The 25,553-nt window shown below is 53.7% G+C and overlaps 1 protein-coding gene across 2 annotated transcripts in view; it reads right to left on the reverse strand.

Annotated features, from left to right (window-relative positions):
• LOC140416214 (chloride intracellular channel protein 4) overlaps positions 1–25,553 on the reverse strand; it is a 197,326-nt gene that overhangs the window by 16,453 nt on the left and 155,320 nt on the right. The gene's annotated exons all lie outside the window — the stretch shown is intronic.

A 25,553-nucleotide genomic window follows, 5' to 3' on the forward strand; every position in this document is an offset into this window, starting at 1 on the left:
AGACCACTCCCACAGGGACCTCGCCGTCGTCATTGACCTCCAGGTATCTCTCGATACACCCCCTCACTCTTGCACACACTCCCTCATCCGCCATCAGTCCCACATCTAATCGCCAGAGTGTTCTCTGCTCCCTGTCCTCTCCTCCTTCCAGGTCCACCCAATGTGGGGCATGATCCGAAACCGCTATGGCTGAGTATTCAGCTTCTTCCACCCTAGAGATCAACGACCTTCCTAAAACAAAAAAATCTATCCGGGAGTACACTTTATGGACGTGGGAGAAGAAGGAATACTCCCTAGCCCTGGGTCTAAGAAATCGCCATGGATCCACTCCCCCCATTTGGTCCATAAACCCCTTAAGTACCTTGGCTGCTGCCGGCCTTCTTCCAGTCCTTGAGCTGGATCTATCTAGCCCCGGGTCCAGCACCGTATTGAAGTCCCCTCCTAAAATCAAATTTCCTGCCTCCAGGTCCGGAATACGCCCCAGCATCCGTCTCATGAACCCCGCATCGTCCCAATTTGGGGCATACACATTAACCAACACGACCTCCATTCCCTCCAGCCTACCACTCACCATTACATATCTACCTCCACTATCTGCTACGATGTTCTTTGCTTCAAATGCTACCCGTTTCCCCACCAAAATGGCCACCCCTCTGTTCTTTGCGTCCAGTCCTGAGTGGAACACCTGTCCCACCCATCCTTTCCTTAGCCTAACTTGGTCCGCCACCTTTAGGTGCGTCTCTTGGAGCATAACCACGTCTGCCCTTAGTCCTTTCAAATGCGCGAGCGCTCGGGCCCTTTTTATCGGCCCATTCAGGCCTCTCACGTTCCACGTGATCAGCCTCACTGGGGGGCTACCTGCCCCCCTCCCGTGTCGACTAGCCATTACCTTCTCTAGGCCAGTCCCATATCCCGCCTCCGCGCTCCCGCTCGCTCCCCCAGCGTCGCATACCGCCCCCGACCACCTTCTCTTTAGCCATTTCCTTTTGGATTTCCGCAGCAGCAACCCAGTTGCCCCCCCCCCCCCCCCCCCCCCCCCCCCCGCTAGATCCCTATCTAGCTTGATTGCTCCCCCCATATCACTTCTGTAAGTCAGCTGACTTCAACTGACCCCGGCTACTCCTGCTCGCTCCTCGGCCCTCCCGGCGTGAGGGAACTCCCATCCGCCTTGCGCCTGTTTTCCCGCCTTATTCTTTCTGGCGCGGGTACATCCCTTTACCTGTCCCGCCTCTTAAGGCGCAGCTCCCTTTCCCCTCCCCCTCTCCTTCCCCATTCTCTGACTATGTCCCGCCTCTCCCCCCTCACTGGCGCCCACATTTCCCCAGTGTCCCCCCCCCTTCCCTGTTTACTTCTCGCTTAACTTTCACCATCCCATTAACAAAAACAATAATAACAACAATAACAGTTCCCTGCAGCATCAGTCCCTCAGTTCCGGTCCAGTTTCTCTTCATTGATGAAGGACCATGCTTCCTCCGCCGTCTCAAAATAATAGTGTTTCTCCTGCTGCGTGACCCATAGGCTTGCCGGCTGCAGCATCCCAAACTTCACCTTCCTTTTGTGCAAAACCTCTTTGGCTCGGTTGAAGCTCGCCCTCCTTCTCGCCACCTCCCCACTCCAATCCTGGTAGATCCTTACCACCGCATTCTCCCATCTGCTACTCCGCACCTTTTTGGCCCATCTCAGGACCTCTTTTCTGTCCTTAAGGCGGTAGAATCGCACGATTATCGCCCTCGGTGGTTCTCCCGCTTTTGGTCTTCTCGCCGGGATCCGATTTGCCCACTCCACCTCCATGGGGCCCGCAGGGGCCTCAGCACCCATCAGTGAGCTCAGCATCTTACTTGCGTACGCTCCACAGTCCACTCCTTCCACACCCTCCGGGAGACCTAGTATCCTAAGGTTCTTCCTTCGCGCTCCATTTTCAAGGGCCTCAATCCTGTCAGCGCACTTTTTATGAAGTGCCTCGTGCGTCTGAGTCTTGACCGCCAGGCCCAGGACCTCGTCCTCAATACCTGACACCTTCTGCTCCACCACGTGAAGTTCCGTCTCCTGGGTCTTTAAAGTCTCCTTAAGCCCCTCAATTGCCTGTAACAACGGGGTCATTACCTCCTTCTTCAGCAGGTCCACGCACCGTCTCACCACCTCGTCCTGCTCAGGCCCCCATGTCACCTGTGGTTTCTCCGCCGCCATTTTGTTTCACTCCCTCTGATCTTCTGGCTGCAGATTCTTCGGGCTGCAGCCGCCGCCGCCGGTTTTTCCCTCCGTCTTTCGGGGGGGACTCCCTTCCCTCGCGCCTCGCACCGGGTTTTACGGCCGTCCCCGTTGGGGCTCTTAAAAGAGCCCGAAGTTCCGTCGGAGCTGGAGCCGCCGAAACGTGCGGTTAGCTCATCCCTGCCGCAACCGGAAGTGCCTAAGATATTTTTCTATGGGTAAATTGCTGGATATATACAAATTACTGATGGAAATTACGTAGCCTATAGGATGGGCTTTCACTAAAAAGAATACAGAAAATCGTCGTAGAGATAGTCTCAAGGCAAGCATAGCTTTAGATGTTAATAGGGGGGTAGGTTGGTGCAGTAGTTAGCACTGCTGCCTCAAAGCACCGAGGACCCGGTTTCGATCACTGTCCGGGTGGAGTTTGCCAATTTTTGTCCCATGCCTGCGTGGGTCTCACCCCCACAAACCAAAGATGTGCAGAGTACGTGGATTGGCCACGCTAAATTTGCCCCTTAATTGGAAAAATAATGAATTAGGTACTTTAAATTTTAAAAAAGCTTTTGGTGTTCATTTTGATTAACATACATATTTCAATTGTTTTTAATATTTCAGCTGCACTCTCAGACAGATGTCACCATGTTATGCTATACTGTCATTTTTCTAATCATTTTTATTATTGCTTGTTCATGTGAGTTATATTTTCAAAGCAAGTACAAGTTCTTTATGTTGCTGGGATTTGATTCACTCACGTCTTCCTGGGCTGTCCACAGTGGCTGGTGTTATAAATGTGGATACTATACTTAGATGCAAGTCATTGTTCCTTTTGTATATCTGATGACATTGAAGTGACATTCCTAAAGTGGCTTGTGTGTACAGAACCAAACGAATAATAAAATATGCAGCTTTGGAGCTATCTGCCTCTGTTTATCGCACAACTCCACTCAATCTACCCACAGAGATTCAAATACTGGGTGAGGTTGCAGCAAGAGTTGGGAACTGGCTGCTTGAATCAACTATAAGAAGGGAAATTTATCCTCAAGTCAATTCTTACCCTTACAAACAACCCCCCCCCCCACCCCCAGTAACAAAATAGAAAGAAAACGCACATAGCAAGATATATACATGATAAAACGATATGTTATAGAGCTTAGTACACTGGCTTCCTCCCGTACATGCCAGTTTTCCAGATCTTTCATGTGTTCTCTTGCTCAAATACCCTCTAGGCAGACCCCCCCTTCCCCTCTCCCCCCCCCCCCCCCTTCACAGGACATCCCCCCTCCCCCCGGGTTGCTGCTGCTGCTGACCGACCTTCCTCTAACGCTCCGCGAGATAGTCTAGGAACGGTTGCCACCGCCTGTAGAACCCCTGCGCAGACCCTCTCAAGGCAAACTTTATCCTCTCCAACTTGATAAACCCTGCCATATCGTTTATCCAGGCCTCCACGCTGGGGGGCTTTGCCTCTTTCCACATCAACAAGATCCTACGCCGGGCTACTAGGGACGCAAAGGCCAGAATGCCGGCCTCTTTCGCCTCCTGCACTCCCGGCTCGTCCACTACTCCAAATAGTGCTAGCCCCCAGCTTGGCTTGACCCGGACTTTCACCACCTGAGATATTGTTCCCGCCACTCCTCTCCAGAACCCCTCCAGTGCCGGGCATGACCAAAACGTATGGACATGGTTCGCCGGACTTCCTGAGCACCTCCCACATCTGTCCTCTACCCCAAAAAACCTACTCAGCCTCGCCCCCGTCAAGTGAGCTCTGTGAACCACCTTAAATTGTATCAGGCTGAGCCTGGCACACGAGGAGAAGGAATTAACCCTACCTAGGGCATCAGCCCATAGCCCCTCCTCATTCTCCGCCCCCAGCTCCTCCTCCCATTTACCCTTCAGTTCCTCTACCAACGCTTCCCCCTCTTCTTTTATCTCCTGATATATTGCCGACACCTTGCCCTCTCCCACCCATACGCCTGCGATCACCCTGTCTTGAATTTCCTGTGCCGGGAGCAACGGGAATTCCCTCACCTGCCGCCTTACAAACGCCCTCACCTGCATGTATCTGAAAGCATTTCCCGGGGGTATCTCAAACTTCTCCTCTAGTGCCCCTAGGCTCGCAAACGTCCCATCAATGAACAGGTCCCCCATTCTTCTAATCCCCATCCGATGCCAGCTCTGAAACCCCCCGTCCATCCTCCCCGGGACAAACCGGTGGTTACCCCTGATCGGGGACCACACCGAGGCTCCCATTGCACCCCGGTGCCGTCTCCACTGGCCCCAGATCATTAGCGTTGCTGCCACCACCAGACCCGTGATGTACCTTGACGGCGAGAGCGGCAGCGGTGCCGTCACCAGCGCCCCCAGGCTCGTTCCTTTGCAGGACGCCATCTCCAACCTCTTCCATGCCGCCCCATCTCCCTCCATTACCCACTTACGGATCATCATTGGGCCACATTTGCTGCCCAGTAGTAGCTCCCTAGGTTCGGCAGCGCCAACCCTCCTCGGTCCCTACTGCGTTCCAAAAATCCTCTCCTTACCCTCGGGGTCTTACTCGCCCACACAAACCCCATAATGCTCCTGCCTACTCTCTTAAAAAAGGCCTTGGTGATCACGATGGGAAGGCACTGAAACACAAAGAGAAACCTCGGAAGGACCACCAATTTGACCGACTGCACTCTACCCGCTAGCAAGAGCGGTAACATGTCCCATCTTTTGAAGTCCTCCTCCATCTGCTCCACCAGCCTCGTCAGATTCAGTTTATGTAGGGCCCCCCCCAACTCCTGGCTATCTGGATCCCCAGGTACCGAAAGCTCCCCTCCGCCCTCCTCAGCGGTAGATCGCCTATCCCCCTTTCTTGGTCCCCTGCCTGTACTACAAAAAGTTCACTCTTCCCTACATTAAGCTTATAGCTCAAAAAATCCCCAAACTCCCTTAGAGTCTGCATGACCTCCACCATCCCCTCCACTGGATCCGCCACATACAGCAACAGATCGTCTGCATAAAGCGACACTCGATGCTCCTCTCCCCCTCGGACCACCCCCCTCCATTTCCTAGTCTCCCTCAATGATATGGCCAAGGGTTCAATCGCCAATGCAAACAACAGGGGGGACCCCTGCCTCGTCCCACGGTACAGTCGAAAATACTCCGACCTCCGCCGATTCGTAACCACACTCGCCACCGGGGCTCTGTAAAGGAGCTTAACCCAGCTGATAAACCCTCCCCCAAACCCAAACCTACGCAGCACTTCCCAGAGGTACTCCCACTCTACTCGGTCAAAGGCCTTCTCCGCGTCCATAGCTGCCACTATCTCCACCTTTCCCTGCACCGATGGCATCATTATCACGTTTAGGAGGCGCCGCACATTAGTGTTTAGTTGCCTGCCCTTTACAAATCCCGTCTGGTCCTCGTGGATCACCCCCGGGACATAGTCCTCGATCCTCGTGGCCAGCACTTTTGCCAGCAACTTAGCATCCACATTGAGGAGCGAGATCGGCCTGTACGATCCACATTGCAGTGGGTCCTTGTCCCGCTTTAGGATCAAAGAAATCGTCGCCTCCGACATTGTCGGGGGCAGGGTCCCTTCCTCCCTTGCCTCATTAAAGGTCCTCACTAGTAACGGGGCCAACAGGTCTACGTACTTCCTGTAGAACTCCACCGGGAACCCGTCCGGTCCCGGGGCCTTCCCTGCCTGCATACTCCCCAAACCCTTGCTCAGCTCCTCCAACCCAATTGGTGCCCCCAAACCAGCCACCTCTTGCTCCTCCACCCTCGGGGATCTCAATTGGTCTAGGAATCGTCTCATCCCCTCTTCCCCCGCTGGGGGCTGGGATCTGTACAGCTCCTCATAGAAGGCCTTGAATGCCTTGTTTATTTTTGTCGCACTCTGCACCGTGGCTCCCCTTCCATGCTTGACTCCACCTATTTCCCTCGCTGCCATCCTCTTATGGAGCTGGTGTGCCAGCATCCGACTCGCCTTCTCCCCATACTCGTAGGTCGCCCCCTGCGCCTTCCTCCACTGTGCCTCTGCCTTCCCTGTGGTCAACAGATCAAACTCCGTCTGGAGACGTCGCCTTTCCCCAAGTAATCCCTTCTCAGGGGCCTCTGCGTATCTCCTGTCCACTCTTAAAATCTCCCCCACTAACCTCTCCCTTTCCATGCCCTCTATCTTCTCCCTATGAGCCCTGGTGGAGATTAGCTCTCCCCTGATCACCGCCTTCAGCGCCTCCCATACCACCCCCACCCGCACCTCCCCGTTGTCGTTGACCTCCAAGTACCTTTCGATGCATCCCCTCACCCTCCCACACACCTCCTCATCTGCCAGCAGTCCCACATCCAACCACCACAGCGGGCGTTGGTCCCTCTCCTCTCCCAACTCCAGTTCCACCCAGTGCGGGGCGTGATCTGAAATGTCTATGGCCGAATACTCCATTCCCTCCACTTTCGGGATCAGCGCCCTGCCCAGAACAAAAAAATCTATCAGGGAGTTGGCTTTGTGCACGTGGGAGAAAAAAGAAAATTCCCTGGCCTGCGGCCTGGCAAACCTCCACGGGTCCACTCCCCCCATCTGATCCATAAACCCCCTAAGCACCTTGGCCGCCGCCGGCCTCTTTCCGGTCCTAGATCTGGAGCGATCCAGTGCTGGGTCCAACACCGTATTGAAATCCCCACCCATTATCAGGCTTCCTACCTCCAGGTCCGGAATGCGCCCCAACATGCGCTTCATGAATCCGGCATCATCCCAGTTCGGGGCATATACATTTACCAATACCACCCACGTTCCCTGCAACTTACCGCTCACCATCACATATCGCCCTCCGTTGTCCACTACGATATTCTTGGCCTCAAACGACACCCGCTTCCCCACCAATATTGCCACCCCTCTGTTCTTCGCGTCCAGTCCCGAATGGAATACCTGTCCTACCCATCCCTTTCTTAACCTGACCTGATCCGCTATCTTCAAATGTGTCTCTTGGAGCATGACCACGTCTGCCTTCAGTCCCTTTAAATGCGCAAACACTCGGGCCCTCTTTACCGGCCCATTCAGGCCTCTCACATTCCACGTTATCAGCCGGATTGGGGGGCTCCTCCCTCTCTTCCCCCCCTGCCAAATAGCCATCTTCTTTTCTGGGCCAGTCCCGTGCCCGCGCCGCCCTCACCATCCAGTCCCCCAGACGGGAGACCCCCGCCCCGATCACCTCTTCTGTGTCCCATTCCCCTTCGGCCAGTGCAGCTGAAACCCTTTTTCCCCCCCCTTCCCCCCCCCCTCCCCCCGCTAGACCCATGTCTAGCTTTTTTGCTCCCCCCATATCACTCCCGTAAGTCAGCTGACACCTGCTGACCCCGGCTTCCCCCGCTGTCCCGTTGACATCCCGCGTGGGAGTCTCCCAATCAGTGTGCGTTCCTCCATTCCCCCTCCCGCCTTTCTTCCCTAGCGCGGGAAAAAAAACCGTACTTTCCTAAGACTACCCTGCCCCCTCTGGCGCAGCTCCTGTCGCGGCCTTGTCTCTTTTCCCCCATCGCCATCCCCCTCTCTCCCCCAGCCCATGTAACATTTCCTGCGTGTGATTAACACCCTATATACAACAACCATCAAACATCCTCCCCACCCTCACAAACCCTCAGTTTGAGTCCAACTTTTCGGTTTGAATAAAGGTCCACGCCTCTTCAGGCGTTTCGACATAATGGTGTTGATCCTTGTATGTGACCCACAATCCGCTGGTTGCAGCATTCCGAATCTCACTCCTTTCCGGTGCAGCACCGCCTTGGCCCGGTTGAAACCCGCTCTCCTCTTTGCAACCTCCGTGCTCCAGTCAGGGTATATTCGGATCTCCGCATTGTCCCACCTGCTGCTCCGCTCTTTCTTGGCCCACTTCAAGACCCTCTCTCTGTCCGTGAAACGGTGAAACCTCACCACAATTGCCCTTGGCGGCTCGTTAGCCTTGGGCCTCCTCGCCAGCACCCGGTGTGCCCCATCCAGCCCCAGAGGCCTCGAAGGGGCCTCCGCGCCCATCATCGACTCGAGCATTGTGCTCGCATATGCCCCGGCATCGGCCCCCTCCACTCCTTCAGGGAGACCCAGGATCCGCAGATTCTTTCTCCTCGACCTGTTCTCCAGGTCTTCGAATCTTCCCACCCACCTCGTGCTCCTCCACTCTCACCGCCAGGCCCAAGATCTCGTCCTCATTCTCATTGACTTTCTTCTGCACCTCCTGGATCTTTACCTCGTGGGCCTTCTGGGTCATCCCTAGTCCTTCAATCGCTGACAGCATAGGTGCCAGCATCTCCTTCCGCAGCTCCTCAAAGCAGCGCTTGATGAACTCCTGCAGCTCCGGCCCGCATTCCGCTTTGTCCCCGGCCGCCGCCATTTTGTTTATCTTCCCTCGCTTCTCCCACTGCTCCAATGCCGCTTTTTTGGCCGTTTCGCTTCTGGTCCGGTCCATAAAAGGTGAAGGGGGACCTCACTCTTCCCTTCCCCCACGGAACGTCTTCAAAAAATTCCCGTTGGGGCTCCTCTAAAGTGCCCGAAAGTCCGTAATAGCGGGAGTTGACGAATCGTGCGGCTTAGCTCCGCATCGCCGCAACCGGAAGTCTTCCAAGTACTGTACATTTAATATAACAATGCAAAAAACTGGATTTGGCTTTGCTTACATTTGTGAACTCATTCTGCCAATCATTATTGGGCTAAGCTCTAACCCTTGAAAATAGACAGCTTCCATACAGATTACATTTGAGGCATTCATCTAGTCGGTGCTGAAATATATTTCATGAAAACATTAATTTGCTGTTTTTCATGATGCGGTTCATGTTGCTTCAATCTCATATTACTTAGAAATGATAGTGTGACATGACCTTGAAAACTACTTTGCTTAAGTGCAGTGACAAATGTTGATGTTAATCAACTTTCTGATAGTCAGAGAATAGTCCTAGTGTAAAGAAAGGCAAAAACTATCACCTTCTGACCGCCCTTGGTCCTGGGAAGGGATCAAAGGGTGCCCACCCATCAGTATGCCTGAGGCCTTTCACAACCACTGGGCTCGCAAGATATTTAATCTTGGGGGTCGGGGGGTGTTCCACTCGCCAATGTTTCAGCGGGCAGGAATGGCAGCAGGGTCGGCGAATGGAGGGGGAGCCTTAAAATGGCTCTCATGATGGCAGGAGTTCCCTATTTGATTGTCCACACCCCTGACCAGTGACATAATAGGACGCACACCATGCAATGACGAGAACCCATATTGAATTCATTTAAATAGAACGAGATGACCTCCCTCTTGGAAAATCCTTCCAGAAAGTATCTAACCAGATGTTTGAAAATCCATGCTCTTGCATGTCATGTGCCTGAAAGCAGGTAGGTGTTCAGCTCATTGATGCTTCAACCTGATGCTTCATCCTGAGCTGTTTTCATTAGTGCTGGTTTGCCATTGCCTTCCACTCTCAGGCAGGGAGAGGAGGCAAGTCCAAAGTCTACCTCAGCCAGAATAGGAATTGAACCTGCACTGTTGGCATTATTCTAAACAACAGGCTAACTATCTAGCCAACTGAGCTAACCAGCACTCTTTCATGTGAACCTGTCCAAATGCACTTGCCTACACAGACTAGGATTCCCCAAGAACTATCCACACTCATACACCCAGCCAGTTACATAACTAGGACATATCAGCAGCTTTACAAAACTGTAGGAAGACACCAAGAATTTTCTTTAACTCCCTTCGTTCAACCAAATCAAAACTATACAGAAACAATGAGCAGCTAAGAGATACATTGCTTTGAACAACAAGAACTCAAGTCTTCCCTACAAGTCTGTTGTATTTTGGTGCTTTTCCCGTTACACATTGCTTAGGCAATGGGATCATATAATGAGAACATCTTCTCATCATTACAATAATTCAAACTTTTAATGAGCCTTTTGTTCAGGTTACAAGGGCAGATTTTAGCTCAGAGGCTGGTAGCTCAAATTGGGAATTTTCCCACTTGGCAGCCATGTCGAGGTGGAAAATGCACTTTATGTGTTCTTTTCCTTCCGGGAAGTTCGAGTGAAACGACTTCGGTCTGACGTTCCCAGTAGAAGATTGGTGAAGGCCACTGGGATGGCCAAAGCGGTTAAAAGGGCTACCTCGATTTCTGGGACAAAGTCTAGGCCCTCTTAGAAAAGGATTACTTGAGTGAGTTTGTTTAGACAGGTGCAGAGAATCGTGGAATCACAGAATCCCTACAGTGCAGAAGGAGGCCATTCGGCCCATCAAGTCTGCACCGAGTCTCTGAAAGAACACCCAACCTCGGCACACTCCCCCGCCCTACCCCCATAATCCCACCTAACATTTGACCACTAAGGGTCAATTTATTATGGCCAATCCACATAACCTGTACATATTTAGAATGTGGGAGGAAACCGGAGCACCCCGAGGAAACCCACGCAAACACAGGCAGAACATACAAAGTGTTCACTTTGCTCGATTGACATTTCTATGAGTTTCTTTTTTTAAAATAATTTTTATTAGGGTTTTCACAAAATATCAACAACAGAATGAAAAAGAAACCCAATAGAATTAAATACAGAACAAAGTAAAACAACCCCCGTGCCCCCCTCCCCCTTATACATAAATAATAAATTAACACCCCGAGTTAACACAAAGCAAACATAGCAAATATGTACACCCCCTCAGAGCCTCCAGGGTAAATAAACAAAAATAAAATAGAACCCCCCCCCCCCACCCCCCACCCCGGGTTGCTGCTCCTGCTGACCATTGTCTACCGTTCTGCCAGGAAGTCCAAGAACGGTTGCCACCGCCTAAAGAACCCTTGTACCGATCCCCTGTGCCGCCTCCACTGTACCCAGATTTTGAGGGTAGCCGCCATTACCAGGCTCGTGGTATACCTCATTGGAGGGAGTGGCAGCGGCGCCGTTGCCAGCGCCTCCAGACTCGAACCCTCACAAGACTCCGTCTCCAGCCTCTTCCATGCAGCCCCCTCCCCCTCCATCACCCACTTGCGCACCATCGCTGCATTGGCGGCCCAGTAGTACCCACAGAGGTTGGGCAGTGCCAGCCCCCCCATACCTACTCCGCTCCAGGAACACCCTTCTCACCCTCGGAGTCCCTCGCGCCCACACAAATCCCGTTTTGCTCCTGTTGACCCGCCTAAAGAAGGCCTTCGGGATAAACATGGGGAGGCACTGGAACAGGAACAAAAACCTTGGGAGCACCGTCATCTTCACTGACTGCACCCTACCCGCCAGGGACAGCGGCAACGCGTCCTACCTCTTGAACTCCTCCTCCATTTGCTCCACCAGCCTCGTGAAATTCAGTCTATGTAGGGCCCCCCCAGCTCCTGGCCACCTGGACCCCAAGTACCTGAAGCTCCTCTCCGCCCTTTTTAGTGGGAGCTCGCCAATCCCCCTCTCCTGGTCCCCTGGGTCAACCACGAACAACTCGCTCTTCCCCATGTTGAGCTTTTACCCTGAGAAATCCCCGAACTCCTGAGGATCCTCATTATCTCTGGCATTCCCCCCACCGGATCCGCCACATATAGCAGCAAGTCGTCCGCATAGAGCGACACCCTATGCTCCTCCCCACCCCGCACCAACCCCCTCCAGTTCCTCGACTCCCTCAGTGCCATAGCCAGGGGTTCAATCGCCAGTGCGAAGAGCAGGGGGGACAGGGGGCACCCCTGCCTCGTCCCTCGATGCAACCAAAAGTACTCAGACCTCCTCTTGTTCGTGGCCACACTCACCATCGGGACCTCGTACAACAACCTAACCCACCTGACAAACCCCTCCCCAAACCCAAACCTCTTCAGCACCTCCCACAAGTACCCCCACTCGATCCTATCGAAGGCCTTCTCAGCGTCCATCGCCACCACTATCTCTGCCTCCCCCTCCCTCGCCGGCATCATAATAACGTTCAGGAGCCTCCGCACATTCGCGTTCAACTGCCTCCCCTTCACGAATCCCGTCTGGTCTTCGTGGATCACCTGTGGCACACAATCCTCAATTTTCGTGGCTAAGACCTTCGCCAGCACCTTGGCATCTACATTTAACAATGTAATCGGCCTGTAAGACCCACACTGCAGGGGATCCTTGTCCCGCTTCAGGATCAAGGAGATCAGTGCCCAGGACTTCGTCGGGGGCAAAGCCCACCCCTCCCTTGCCTCATTGAAGGTCCTAACTAGCAACGGGCCCAACAGATCCACATATTTCTTGTAGAATTCGACCGGGAAACCGTCCGGCCCTGGTGCCTTCCCCGCCTGCATGCTCCCTATCCCTTTGGCCAGCTCCTCCAGCCCAATCGGGGCCACCAATCCCGCTACCAGTCCCTCCTCCACCTTCGGAAACCTCACTTGGTCCAGAAAGCGGCCCATCCCTCCCTCCTCCCGTGGGGGCTCGGACCGATACAATTCCTCATAAACGTCCCTGAAGACCCCACTCCGTACCACACTCCCGTTAACTCCCCCGATCTCCCTAGCTGCGTCCCGCTTCCGAAGCTGATGCGCCAGCATCCGATTTGCCTTTCCCCCATATTCATGCATCGCCCCCTGGGCCTTTCTCCACTGCACCTCCGCCTTCCTGGTGGTCAACAGGTCGAATTCGGCCTGGAGGCTACGCCTCTCCGTCAACAGTCCCTCCTCCGGCACCTCCGCATACCTCCTGTCTACCCTCACCATCTCCCCTACCAGCCTCTCCCTCTGCTCTCTCCTCTCCTTGTGGGCCCTAATGGAGATCAGCTCTCCCCTAACCAACGCCTTCAGCGCCTCCCATACCATCCCCACTCGGACCTCCCCGTTATCGTTGGCCTCCAGGTATCTCTCTATGCTTCCTCGGACCCGCTCACTCACCTCCTCGTCCGCCAATAGCCCCACCTCCAAGCGCCACAACGGGCGCTGGTCCCTCTCCTCCCCCAGCTCTAGGTCCACCCAATGTGGGGTGTGATCCGAAATGGCTATCGCCGAGTACTCGGTATCCTCTATGCTCGCTATCAGCGCCCTACTCATAATAAAGAAGTCGATCTGAGAATAAGCCTAATGAACATGTGAGAAGAATGAAAACTCCCTAGCCCCCGGCCTTGCAAATCTCCAAGGGTCCACCCCTCCCATCTGGTCCATAAACCCCCTCAGCACTTTAGCTGTCGCAGGCTTCCTACCCGTCCTAGACCTGGAGCGATCCAGTGCCGGATCCAACGTGTTAAAGTCTCCCCCCATTATCAGGCCCCCCACTTCCAAGTCTGGGATCCGACCCAACATGCGCCACATAAAACCCACATCGTCCCAGTTCGGGGCATACACATTGACCAGTACCACCCTCTCCCCTTGCAGCTTACCACTTACCATTATGTATCTACCGGCATTGTCTGCCACAATGCTCGACGCCTCGAACGACACCCTCTTTCCCACCAAGATCGCCACCCCCCGATTATTGGCATCCAACCCTGAGTGAAACACCTGACCTACCCACCCCTTCCTCAATCTTACCTGGTCTGCCACCTTCAGGTGTGTCTCCAGGAGCATGACCACATCCGCCTTCAGCCCCTTCAGGTGCACGAACACCCGGGCCCGCTTGACCGGCCCGTTCAGTCCCCTTACATTCCAGATTATCAGCCGGATCTGGGGGCTACCCGCCCCCCTTCCCCGCCGACTAACCATAACCCCTTCTTGACCAGCCACGCGCCTGCCCCCCACGCCCGGCCCGTTCCCCACGGCAGCAGACCCCCGTCCCAACCCCCTCTACCCGCTCCAGCTCCCCCTTGACCATAGCAGCAGCAACCCGGTTCCTCCCCCCCCCGCAAGCTAGGATCCCTCCTAACTGCTTTACTCCCCCCATTGCACTCCCGCAAGTCAGCTGACTCCTGCTGACCCTGGCTACTCCCGCCTCTCCTTCGACTCCTTCCATTATGGGACAAACCCTCCTCCTCCATTACCCATCCACAGGCTCTCCGCCTCCCCCTTCCATCCCAAGCGCGGGAAACAACCCTCGCTTCCCCGCCCCGGCCCCGCCCCCTCCAGCCTGCAACACGGGAAAAAGCCCAAGCTTTCCACCTGCCCAGCCCCGCCTCCTCTGTCGCAGCTCCTTTTACGGGCCCAGTACCCTCACCCCCGACTCGGGCCTCCCCCTCCCCCGTGGGGCCCCATCCCCCCTACCGGCCATCCACCCCTACTCCATTTACTTACCCCCCTCCAAGAGCCCACCCGACAGACCCAACCAAAACAGTGCCCAACCCACCCTAACCACCCTCATCGAACCAAACAGAAATAAGAGCGAAGAACCCCCCCTCAAAGTGTAACACCCCAACAGCAATCCCCGACAACCATCCAGACCCTCAGTTTGTGTCCAGTTTCTCAGCCTGAACAAAGGCCCACGCCTCCTCCGGAGACTCAAAATAATGGTGCCGGTCCTTGTAGGTGACCCACAGTCGCGCCAGCTGCAGCATGCCAAACTTCACCCCCTTTCTGTGCAGCACCGCCTTCGCCCGATTGTACCCGGCCCTCTTCTTCGCCACCTCCGCACTCCAGTCCTGGTACATTCAAACCTCTGCGTTCTCCCACCTGCTGCTCTTCTCTTTATTGGCATTTCTATGAGTTTCTAATAAGTTTTTTTTTCTGTGATCTCATTTGTCAATGTAGCAATGCTTACTTGTACAAGGTTAATAGGGTTAATAGGGTTCACTTGCTTACAGTATCTGTTACCAGTAATTTAATGGTCTGTTTGATAAGGTCTGTTTCCCGTAACGGGTCTGTTTCCCGTAACAGCCTCCCTGAACAGGCGCCGGAATGTGGCGACTAGGGGCTTTTCACAGTAACTTCATTTGAAGCCTACTTGTGACAATAAGTGATTTTCATTTCATTTCATTTCATAAGCTTGAAGAATACCAGTTTTTCTTTTGAAAAAATTATGATTTATTTTCCAAGCAGTTTCACTCACACCACTGTTACTATAGGATTCATTGGTTCTTTACATAGTATAAACTGGGTGAATGGAAGTGCTATGAGTTGCCATGTAAGATATGAAGAGTTACTGGGGGTGGGCATAAGTTGGTATTAAGTTAGCATGGGATCTATAAGGGATTTAGGGGCTGGGTGGGGGACAGGGTATTGACATTGAGCTGACATGGAGGCAGTGTGGTAAACCACTGTTGCACCTCTATTAGGTGATGTATGGTAGGACCTGTACTACAGGTACGTTGGTAGTCCCTGCCTGCTGGCTCTGCCCAGTAGGCGGAGTATAAATATGTGTGTCCTCCATGCTGCAGCCATTTTGCCAGCTGCTGTGGGAGGCCACACATCTTAGAGCAATAAAGTCTCAGTTGTATTCAACTCAAGTCTTTGTGCAATTGATTGTGCATCAATTTATTGCTCTAAGATTTACAAAAGATGGACCTCCGTATCAAGCCAGATTGCCTGCAGCTGGATCCGCATTCAAGCTACGCCAAAATGGACTTTCAACACTGGCTAGCTTGTTTCGAGGCGTACATCAACTCGGCACCCAGCCCTGTCTCAGAGGCTCAGAAGATACAGATCCTGTACTCAAGGTTGAGCTCCAGCGTCTTTCCGATAATCTAGGATGCGCCGAACTATGCCGAAGCCATGACGCTTCTCAAAGAGAATTACGCTCAGAAGACGGACACGCTCTTCGCCAGGCACGTACTCGCCACTCGCTCTCAACTCCCTGGTGAGTTCATAGAAGACTTCTGGCGGGTCCTAATCCCACTCGTCCGGGACTGTGACTGTCAGGCCGTTACGGCCACGGAACATTCAAACCTCCTTATGCGGGACGCGTTTGTTACGGGGCTTGGGTCGGACCTCATACGCCAGCGACTGCTAGAAGGGGCCACGCTCGATCTCGCAGAGACAAAGAAACTAGCGCTCTCTATGATGGTCGCCTCGCGCAACGTTCAGGCATACAGCCCTAGCCGCACGGCCCACCCCTCCTACACATCGTGGACCCCACAGACGGCCGCCCCAGCGGGGGCCTTACCCAGCCAATACGCCTGCGCCATGTGCCAGCCAGCGAACCCCAGGGGTCCCTGACGTTACTTTTGTGGCCAGCAGAAACACTCCCGCCAACGCTGCCCGGCCCGCGCTGCCCTTTGTAAGGCTTGTGGCAAGAAGGGGCACTTCGCCGCGGTGTGCCAGGCCCGCGCAGTCGCCGCTATCGCCCCCACCCCACTCGTTTACGGACAATGGGCGCCGCCATCTTCACCTCCCTGGACCACGTGCCGCCAGTGGGCGCCGCCATCTTCTCCCCCTCAGACCACGCGTGGCCAGTGGGCGCCGCCATCTTCTCCCCCTCAGACCAAGCGTGGCCAGTGGACGCCACCATCTTCCCCTCCGAGCAACACGTGCGGCCCATGGGCGCCGCCATCTTGTTCAACCCCCGGCACGTGCGGCCCATGGGCGCCGCCATTTTGTCCTCCTCAAGATCTTTAGGCGCCACCATCTTGTCTCCCCCATGGCACATGGGCATCGCCAGCGTTCCAGGACCTGTGCCCCCTGGGCTCTCCATCATCTGACACCAGCGACGACCAACCACAACTCGCCTCAGTGACCATCGACCAGTCTCGTCCGCACAACCTGGCCTCCACATCGACCAGCGTTAAAATCAACGGACACGTGACCTCTTGCCTGCTGGACTCCGGGAGCACCAAAAGCTTCATCCGCCCAGATACGGTAAGGCGCTGCTCCCTCGCGGTACACCCCGCCAACCAAAAAATCTCACTGGCCTCTGGATCCCATTCCGTGGCGTTCCGGGGGTACTGTACGATCACACTCACGGTCCAGGGCTTAGAATTAAGTGGCTTCCGCCTCTGCGCCCTCCCTAACCTCTTCGCTGCCCTGCCACTCGGCCTGGACTTCCAGTGCAACCTCCAGAGCCTAACCCTGAAATTCGGCGGGCCCCTACCACCCCTCACTGTGTGCGGCCTCGCGACCCTAAAGGTCGATCCGCCTTCCCTCTTTGCAAATCTAACCTCAGATTGCAAACCCGTTGCCACTAGGAGCAGACGGTACAGCACCCAGGACAGGACTTTCATCAGGTCCGAGGTCCAGCGGCTGCTTCGGGAAGGCATCATCGAGGCCAGCAACAGCCCCTGGAGAGCCCAAGTGATAGTAATTAAAACTGGGGAGAAATACAGAATGGTCGTGGACTACAGCCAGACCATCAATCGGTACACGCAGCTCAACGCATACCCCCTCCCACGCATATCTGATATGGTCAATCAGATTGCACAGTACTGGGTCTTCTCAACGGTAGACCTCAAATCCGCCTACCACCAGCTCCCCATTCGTAAATTGGTCTGTCCATACACTGCCTTCATGGCAGGGCGGCCGCCTCTATCACTTCCTCCGTGTTCCCTTCAGCGTCACCATCTTCCAAAGGGAGATGGACCGAATGGTCAACTGGTACGGTTTGCGGGCCACGTCTCCGTACCTAGACAAGGTCACCATCTGCGGCCAGGATCAGCAGGACCAGGACGCCAACCTTGCCAAATTACTCCACACCGCCACTCTCCTAAACCTCACCTACAACAAGGAGAAGTGCGTGTTTAGCACGACCCGTTTAGCCATCCTCGGTTATATGGTCCAGAACGGAGTTCTGGGGCCCGATCCCGACCGCATGCGCCCCCTCATGGAGCTCTCCCTCCCCCACTGCCCCAAGGCCCTCAAACGCTGCCGGGGGTTCTTTTCATACTACGCTCAGTGGGTCCCAAACTATGCGGACAATGCCCGCCCACTCATACAGTCAAACCATTTTCCCCTGATGGCCGAGGCACAACAGGCCTTTGCCCATGTCAGAGCTGATATCGCCAAGGCCGGGATGCATGCAGTAGGCGAGACACTGCCCTTTTAAGTAGAGAGCGACTCATCAGACGTCGCCCTAGCCGCCACCTTCAATCGGGCAGGCAGACCCGTGACATTCTTTTCCCGCACCCTTCATGCCTCAGAAATTCGGCACTCATCCGTCGAAAAAGAGGCCCAAGCTATCGTTGAAGCTGTGCAGCATTGGAGGCATTACCTGGCCGGCAGGAGATTCACACGCCTCACTGAACAACGGTCGGTAAACTTCATGTTCAATAACACACAGCGGGGCAAGATCAAAAATGATAAGATCTTGAGGTGGATGATCGAGCTTTCCACCTACAATTACGAGATTTTGTATCGCCCCGGTAAGCTCAACGAGCCCCCAGACGCCCTATCCCGAGGTACATGTGCCAGCGCACAGGTAGACCGACTCCGGACCCTGCACGACAGTCTTTGTCACCCAGGAGTCACACGGTTGTACCATTTCATAAAGGCCCGCAATCTGCCCTACTCCGTCGAGGAAGTACGGACAATCACCAGGGACTGCCAGGTTTGTGCGGAGTGCAAGCCGCACTTTTACTGGCCAGACCGTGCACGCCTGGTGAAGGCCTCCCGCCCCTTTGAACGCCTCAGCGTGGATTTCAAAGGGCCCCTCCCCTCCACCGACCGTAACACGTATTTTCTCAGTGTGGTCGATGAATACTCCAGATTCCCCTTCGCCATTCCATGCCCCGATATGACGTCTGCCACCATCATCAAAGCCCTCAACACAATCTTCGCTCTGTTCGGTTTCCCCACCTACATCCACAGTGACAGGGGATCCTCTTTCATGAGTGATGAGCTGCGTCAGTTCCTGCTCAGCAGCGTTATCGCCTCCAGCAGAACGACAAGCTACAACCCCCGGGGAAACGGACAGGTAGAGAGGGAGAATGGAATGGTATGGAGGGCCGTCCAACTGGCCCTACGGTCCAGGAACCACCCGGCCTCCCGCTGGCAGGAGGTCCTCCCTGATGCACTACACTCCATTCGGTGACTACTGTGCACCGCCACTAACAACACACCCCATGAACGCCTTTTTGCCTTCCCCAGGAAGTCCACATCCGGGGTGTCGCTCCCAACTTGGCTCGCAGCTCCAGGACCCTTTCTGCTCTGTAGGCACATCCGACTCCACAAGGCGGACCCGTTGGTGGAAAGGGTGCAATTGCTCGATGCAAACTCCCAGTATGCCTACGTGGCGTACCCCGATGGCCGCCAGGATACTGTCTCCCTCAGGGACCTGGCACCAGCAGGTCACACACACACACACACCCCCGGCCCGGCACCACCCTCCCCTCCCCCGGCATTAACCCCATCAGGACCATCCGTCCTCCGCCTGCCCACGCCCGAGGATGAAGAGGATTTTGGCACACTCCCGGAGGTTCCGGACATCAGACCAGCATCGGCATCGCCGCCACCACTACGTCGCTCCCAGCGGCACATCAAGGCCCCGGACCGGTTAAACCTCTAACTGGTCCGCTGGACTGCAAAAGTCATTTTTTTTCTCTCTATCAAATGTAAATGTAAATGTAAAAAGGAAACCATTTGTTGTATATAGTTCTCCACCACCGCCGCCAGACTCAATTTTAACAGGGGGTGAATGTGGTAAAGCACTGTTGCACCTCTATTAGGTGATGTATGGTAGGACCTGTACTACAGGTATGTTGGTAGCCCCTGCCTGCTGGCTCCGCCCAGTAGGCGGAGTATAAATATGTGTGTCCTCCATGCTGCAGCCATATTGCCAGCTGCTGTGGGAGGCCACACATCTTAGAGCAATAAAGCCTCAGTTGTACCCAACTCAAGTCTTTGTGCAATTGATCGTGCATCAGGCAGCATGGTTAAAATATTGTGAAGTTACCTTTCAAAAGATTCTGAATCCAGACTATGGTTCATAACTCCTCTGAGGGGTTGTGAACCATGGGTTAGGAGAAGCTGGAATAATTCGATGGAAATTAAGAGTGGCTAAGATATGCCTACCCCGCAATGGATCTGGGCAGGTTGGGGGTGCAGGGTGTGGGCTCGCTATATACATCCGTCTGCTGTGCCAGTGAAAACTGGATGCTTACGGAACGGGGGCTGGGATCCTGAAATTGGGTCCAACTTACCATTTGTATCAGCCCCATTGCTCATTACATTTTTGGACCCCGCGAACAGGACAATTGCATTATCAGGAATAGAACAGGCCTCAAGTTTGATGCCTGATAATAGCGATTTGAACTAAAATATAAAAGCAATAACAACTTGTCATTCATCTCTTTCAACATAGTAAAATGTCCCAAGAGTGTTATCAGAGAAAATTTGTCACTTAAAGAGATAATTGCCTATAACTTCCTTGGAGCGGCAGTCAGTGGTGGATCGCCACTTCATAGCCACTTACCTTCACTTGAAAACCAAAGCCCCTGTCTCACCCCTTACTCCTGATTCAGGCCATGTGAGGCTGAAAAGTATAAAAGGAGTGGAGTGAAGGAGGACACGCCCCCTTTTTACAGCACTAGCTGCCGTAAAGTAGGTGAGTTAAAGGGGACCATGGAAGAGACACGATGGGTGGAATTCTCTGACCCCCCCACCGGGCCGGAGAATCGCCGGGGAGCCGGCGTGAATCCCGCCCAGACGCCGAATTCTCCGGGCGCCGTTTTTTTGGTTGGCAGGAATTGCGCCGATCGGGGGCCGTTGGCAGCGCCGCCCCCGACGATTCTCCACTCCGCGAAGGGGCTGCGGCTGCCTGTTTTCAGCCAGTCCCGCCGGCGTAAATTACACAAGGTTTGTACCGGCGGGACCTGACTCTACGGGCGGCCTGCGGAGTCCTCTGGGGGGGGGGGGGGGGGGGGCGGGCACGATGGCCTAGCCCACAATCAGGGCCCACCGATCTGCGGGCGGGCCTGTGCCGTGGAGCACGCTTTCCCTCCACGCCGGCCGCTGTAAGGCTCCGCCATGGCCAGCGCGGAGAAGAAACCCACTGCGCATGCGCAAGAATCACGCCTGCTGTTCTGGGAACATGCTGGCGCTCCTGCGCATGCGCCAACTCGCGCCGGTCGGCAGAGGCCCTTCAGCACTGGTTGGCGCGGCGCCAATCACTCCAGCGCCGGTCTAGCCCACGAAGGTGCGGAGGATGCCGCACCTTCCGGGCGGCCCGCGCCGGAGTGGTTCACGCCATTCTTTGGCGCCGGTACGGCCTGCCCGCCGGATACCGGAGAATCTCACCCGGTAAGTTTCAAAGGTGAACGGAATGGGGTAGTGACTATATAACAACAATAGTGAGCATCATACTGTATACAGAAAACTCCATTCCCCGAGTGGCTTAGAAATGAGAGGAGGGACCACTGAGTGTGAGTATTGATACAGCATTATCTCACCCTTCATATAAAAAAAATGTGATTATTTTTGTGGCTCTTAATTCATTGTAATGAACCTCGACCCAACTTTCTTTTGCTAGATTTTAAAATAGTGTTTGTCAAAGCAACGAAACAAAAGACAGAGATGATAGAAAAATCCTACCACAGGTTGCATTATACGCACAGATGTTTCGAAATAATATTTCAATGTCCTGAAATATCCAAGTACTTTTTTAATGAGGTGATGATGAATTGCTCATGCTCACTTTCACGGTTTGGGCAATGTATTTATTCAGAAAAGTGATATTAATACTGAGAGAACTGAAGTGAATTGTCAGCCCCAGCTGTACAATGACTAATCTCCATGGGATGGTATGTTTTCTTTTTTTCAGCAGCCCTGTTAGCCTAGTCGCGAATCAGAGCGGGGATTGAAGTGGCTTCAATAACTCCATTGTCTCCATTTCCAAGAAGCCAGCCAGTGACTGTAAGGAAATGAGCTCAGTCTTGCATGACTTCAGAAACTGATGTGTTCTTTAACCTACTGCACTCTTTAAAACTCACTGCTTACCACACTACGTGACTGGTGTGAGCTTGGGTGCTCAGATTAGGTTCAATTCATTCAAAATATTTTACATTTTTCATTTAACTTTAAGGTCATTTACTTCAGAAAAAAGAAATTGAAGATATATTTATTCATACAGGAATAAGAAAAAAAACATCTGGCATTCGCCTCCTCAATCCCTGCAGAATCATGTTCCACTACTCCCCACAGGAATCATCAACCCTGTATTTTGTGCAAGCCAGTACTCTTCATGTTTTAGTTTAAACCTAACTTGAGCTTCATTACATGTTCATTCGCTTCAGTGTATTTATTGTATTCATATTGTTAAAAGACAGATACCAAAAATGTTATCTCTAATGTCTGTCCATCCTATTAATACAAACAGCAACAGCTTTATCAGTTATAAGTTCACGCAAATCCTTTTATCTTATTTTGGGATATGGCATTGCTGGCAAGGTCAGCATTCATTGTCCATCCATATGGAGAAAGAGGTTGTGAGCCTTCTTTCTGAAGTGCTGGAATCCAAGTGTCAAAGATACTCCCGCTATGCTGTTTGTGAGGGCGTTTCAGGATTGTGACCCAGTGACAATAAAGTAATGTTGATATATCTGAGTCAGGATCATGTGCAACTTGGTTGGAAACGTAGAAGTGATGGTGTTTCCCCGCATCTGCTATCTTGGTCTTCCTATCGTATAAGTGTATACAATCAGATTAGAGCTGCCACTGGCACATTAGTTAGCTTGCGATTGCCATCGAGTCAGGGTGGGTTGGGCTGCCAAATGTCGTCAGGTCAGGTCGAGGCTGAGAATTAGAATCAATTGGTGAGCAGGACTTTGAGCTCTCTCCATTGCCAGGCACAGAGGTGGGCAGGCGCTAAAAATGGCACCACCAGTCTGCATGCTGGTTTTCAAGCTCCATCCGCTCCAGTGTTCTTTTTGCAGAGGAGGTGGGGTGGGGGAGGTGGGGGGGGGGGGGGGCGAACCTAAGCAGAAACCTAACTTTGGGACAAAGCAGATTTCTTGAGGTATGGTTTTGTCAATTGTGCCAATGCAAATAAGGATCCAAAGCCCTTGGGCTGGATTCTCCGCAGCCCTGCGCCAAAATCGCCTTTGGCACGGGGGCGGAGAATCAAAGTTTATGATGGAATCGGGCCCGGTGCCGCTCCGGTGATTCTCCGGGCCCTGAATATCCGCGAATTGCGCCATGCAGCTGGGGGGCCATTGCCAGAGGCCCGCCCCGCGATACTCCACTCCCAGCAGGCCGAGTTCCCGACGATGTGGTTCAAACCACGTATGGCTGGTCGGGAACCTTGCGTGGCGGCTGCGGACTCAGTCCACGGCCGCACTGGTGGGGGGCGAGGGGATCGGCACAGGGGGAGCGGGGCCTTATGGCAGCCGGGGCAGTGATCGGGCTGGAGGGATCCTCGGTGCAAGTTCGCCATGGCGCTCGGTATGGCCATTGGAGGCCGCTGCCATGTGCATGCGCGGACTCGACTCTGGAAGTGCGGGGGCCCGTATCCACAGCCAAAGCTGCGTGAAGAGGAAACTCGGAAGTGCAATGTCTGCGTTTTTACGCTGGCGTGGGTATAGCCCCATTCTGGAAGAATCCAGCCCTATGTGTGTTTTATGCAGGGAAGTACTGGTAAAGGAGAAGTTTCAGATTTTGATAGAGAAGTGGTGGGTGAAAAACTCCTTTACAGGTCGAGACTCCAGAGTCAGTTAACTTACAGCTGACTCCAAATTAAAAGACAACACTGCTGTCGCTGACCTATAATACCATAGTAAAAACATGCCAAATACCCAAAGGTTGTCAGCATTCTGGTGTAGCATCATGCAGGAGTATCCAATGCTGAGTAAAACAAGCATTTTGTTGCTATTGCCCTTCATGGTGACCTCCATGTGTGAAGTTGGATTTTCTGTTTTCATAAAGATAAAGTCGGCACAAAGGAACGGACTGAAGTCTGCACCTGATATGCACATTTACCTCTCTTCTTTTGAACCTGATTCAAGTGAGATTGTGAGGAGCAAGCAGGCTCCCTTTTCACATTAAAGGTAAGCGAACGTGGTGCATGTCGCGAAGGTTGGGCGGCGTGGGACACAAAGGTCGGCCACTTGGCACAGATGGGACAAGGACTGCCGATATTGGGAATACCACCATCTGGACATTCCCCTCCAAATCACTCACTAGCCTGACTTGGAAATATGTAGCTATTCCTTCACTATCATTGGATCAAATCTTGGAATTCCCTCCTTAACAGCACTGTGGGTGTACCTACACCTCAGGGACTGCAGAGGTTCAAGAAGCCATTGCCACCTTCTCGATGACAAATAGGGAGGTCCGATAAATGCTGGCCTAGTCAGCGACACCCACATCCCATAAAAGTGCATTTTAAAACATTTTTGGTGGGTTGTGGGCTGGAGCAGGTTACAGAGGTAAGGAGGGGCAAGGCCATAGAGGAATTTCAAGACAAGGATAAGGGGCGGGATTCTCCCCTAACCGGCGAGGTGGGCCGTAACGGCGCCGAGGAGTGGCGTTAACCACTCCGGCGTCGGGCCGCCCGGAAGGTGCGGAGGACAGGGGCTAGGCTGGCGCCGGCAGGGTTGGCGCCACGCCAACCGGCGCTGAATGGCCTCCGCCAGCCGGCGCAAGTTAGCGCATGCGCAGGAGCGCCAGTGTGTATTACCGTCATCTCAGCGCATGCGCAGGGGGGGTTCTTCTCCGTGTCGGCCATGGTGGACCGTTACAGCAGCTGGCGCGGAGGGAAAGAGTGCCCCCACGGCACAGGCCCGCCCGCGGATCGGTGGGCCCCGATCGCGGGCCAGGCCACCGTGGGGACCACCCTGGGGCCAGATCGATCCCCCCCCCCCCCCCCCGAGGACTCTGCAGGCCGCCCAGAGCCAGGTCCCTCCGGTACGGACCTGGTTTGATTTACGCCAGTGGGACCGGCCGAAAATGGGCGGCCACTCGGCCCATCGCGGAGCGGAAAATCGCCGGGGGAGAGTGGGGGGGGGGGGGGGGTGGGGGGAGAACCCCGAGTTTTGTTTTGCCCATACATAATTGGAGAGAATTTTCGGTTATCCAGCTTTGGCATTCGATAGAACTGTCAATGTCTGATTGGCCCACTGCTCTTGCAGGTGGGGCTTCTGCCATCAGGATCCTTGATTCCAGGGTAGGCCTGCTGCTGTCCAGTTTAAGTGCCTGTGTGGCACTTAATACAGCAAACCGTCCCTAAAAGAGGTGCTCAGCTCTCCAGCTGGCGGGAAAGAGCCCAGTAACCTTCACTAACTAGAACCCAACATTTCAGGTCGGGAAAGATAGATATTTAGTAGGTGTTAAGCCAGTGGAAAGGGGAAGGAAGAAGTAAAGGGAAGGTCTCGGTTAGAGCAGAAGGCTGGAGAGATTAAAGAACAAAATATTCTATGGTCCAAAAGCCAATGATAATGAGCCCTGTAAATAAACACAACAGCCATGTAAATCCAACATAAAGGGTTAAAGATAGAAACGAGACATGACCAAACCAGCCAAAGAAATAAACAAGATGAAGCCAGAGGTTATGATCTAAAATTGTTGAACTCAATATTGAGTCCAGAAGGTTGCAGAGTGCCACGGTGAAACATGTGGCAATGTTCCTC

This window comes from Scyliorhinus torazame, chromosome 1, assembly GCF_047496885.1.
Source record: "Scyliorhinus torazame isolate Kashiwa2021f chromosome 1, sScyTor2.1, whole genome shotgun sequence".
Classification (NCBI taxonomy): domain Eukaryota; kingdom Metazoa; phylum Chordata; class Chondrichthyes; order Carcharhiniformes; family Scyliorhinidae; genus Scyliorhinus; species Scyliorhinus torazame.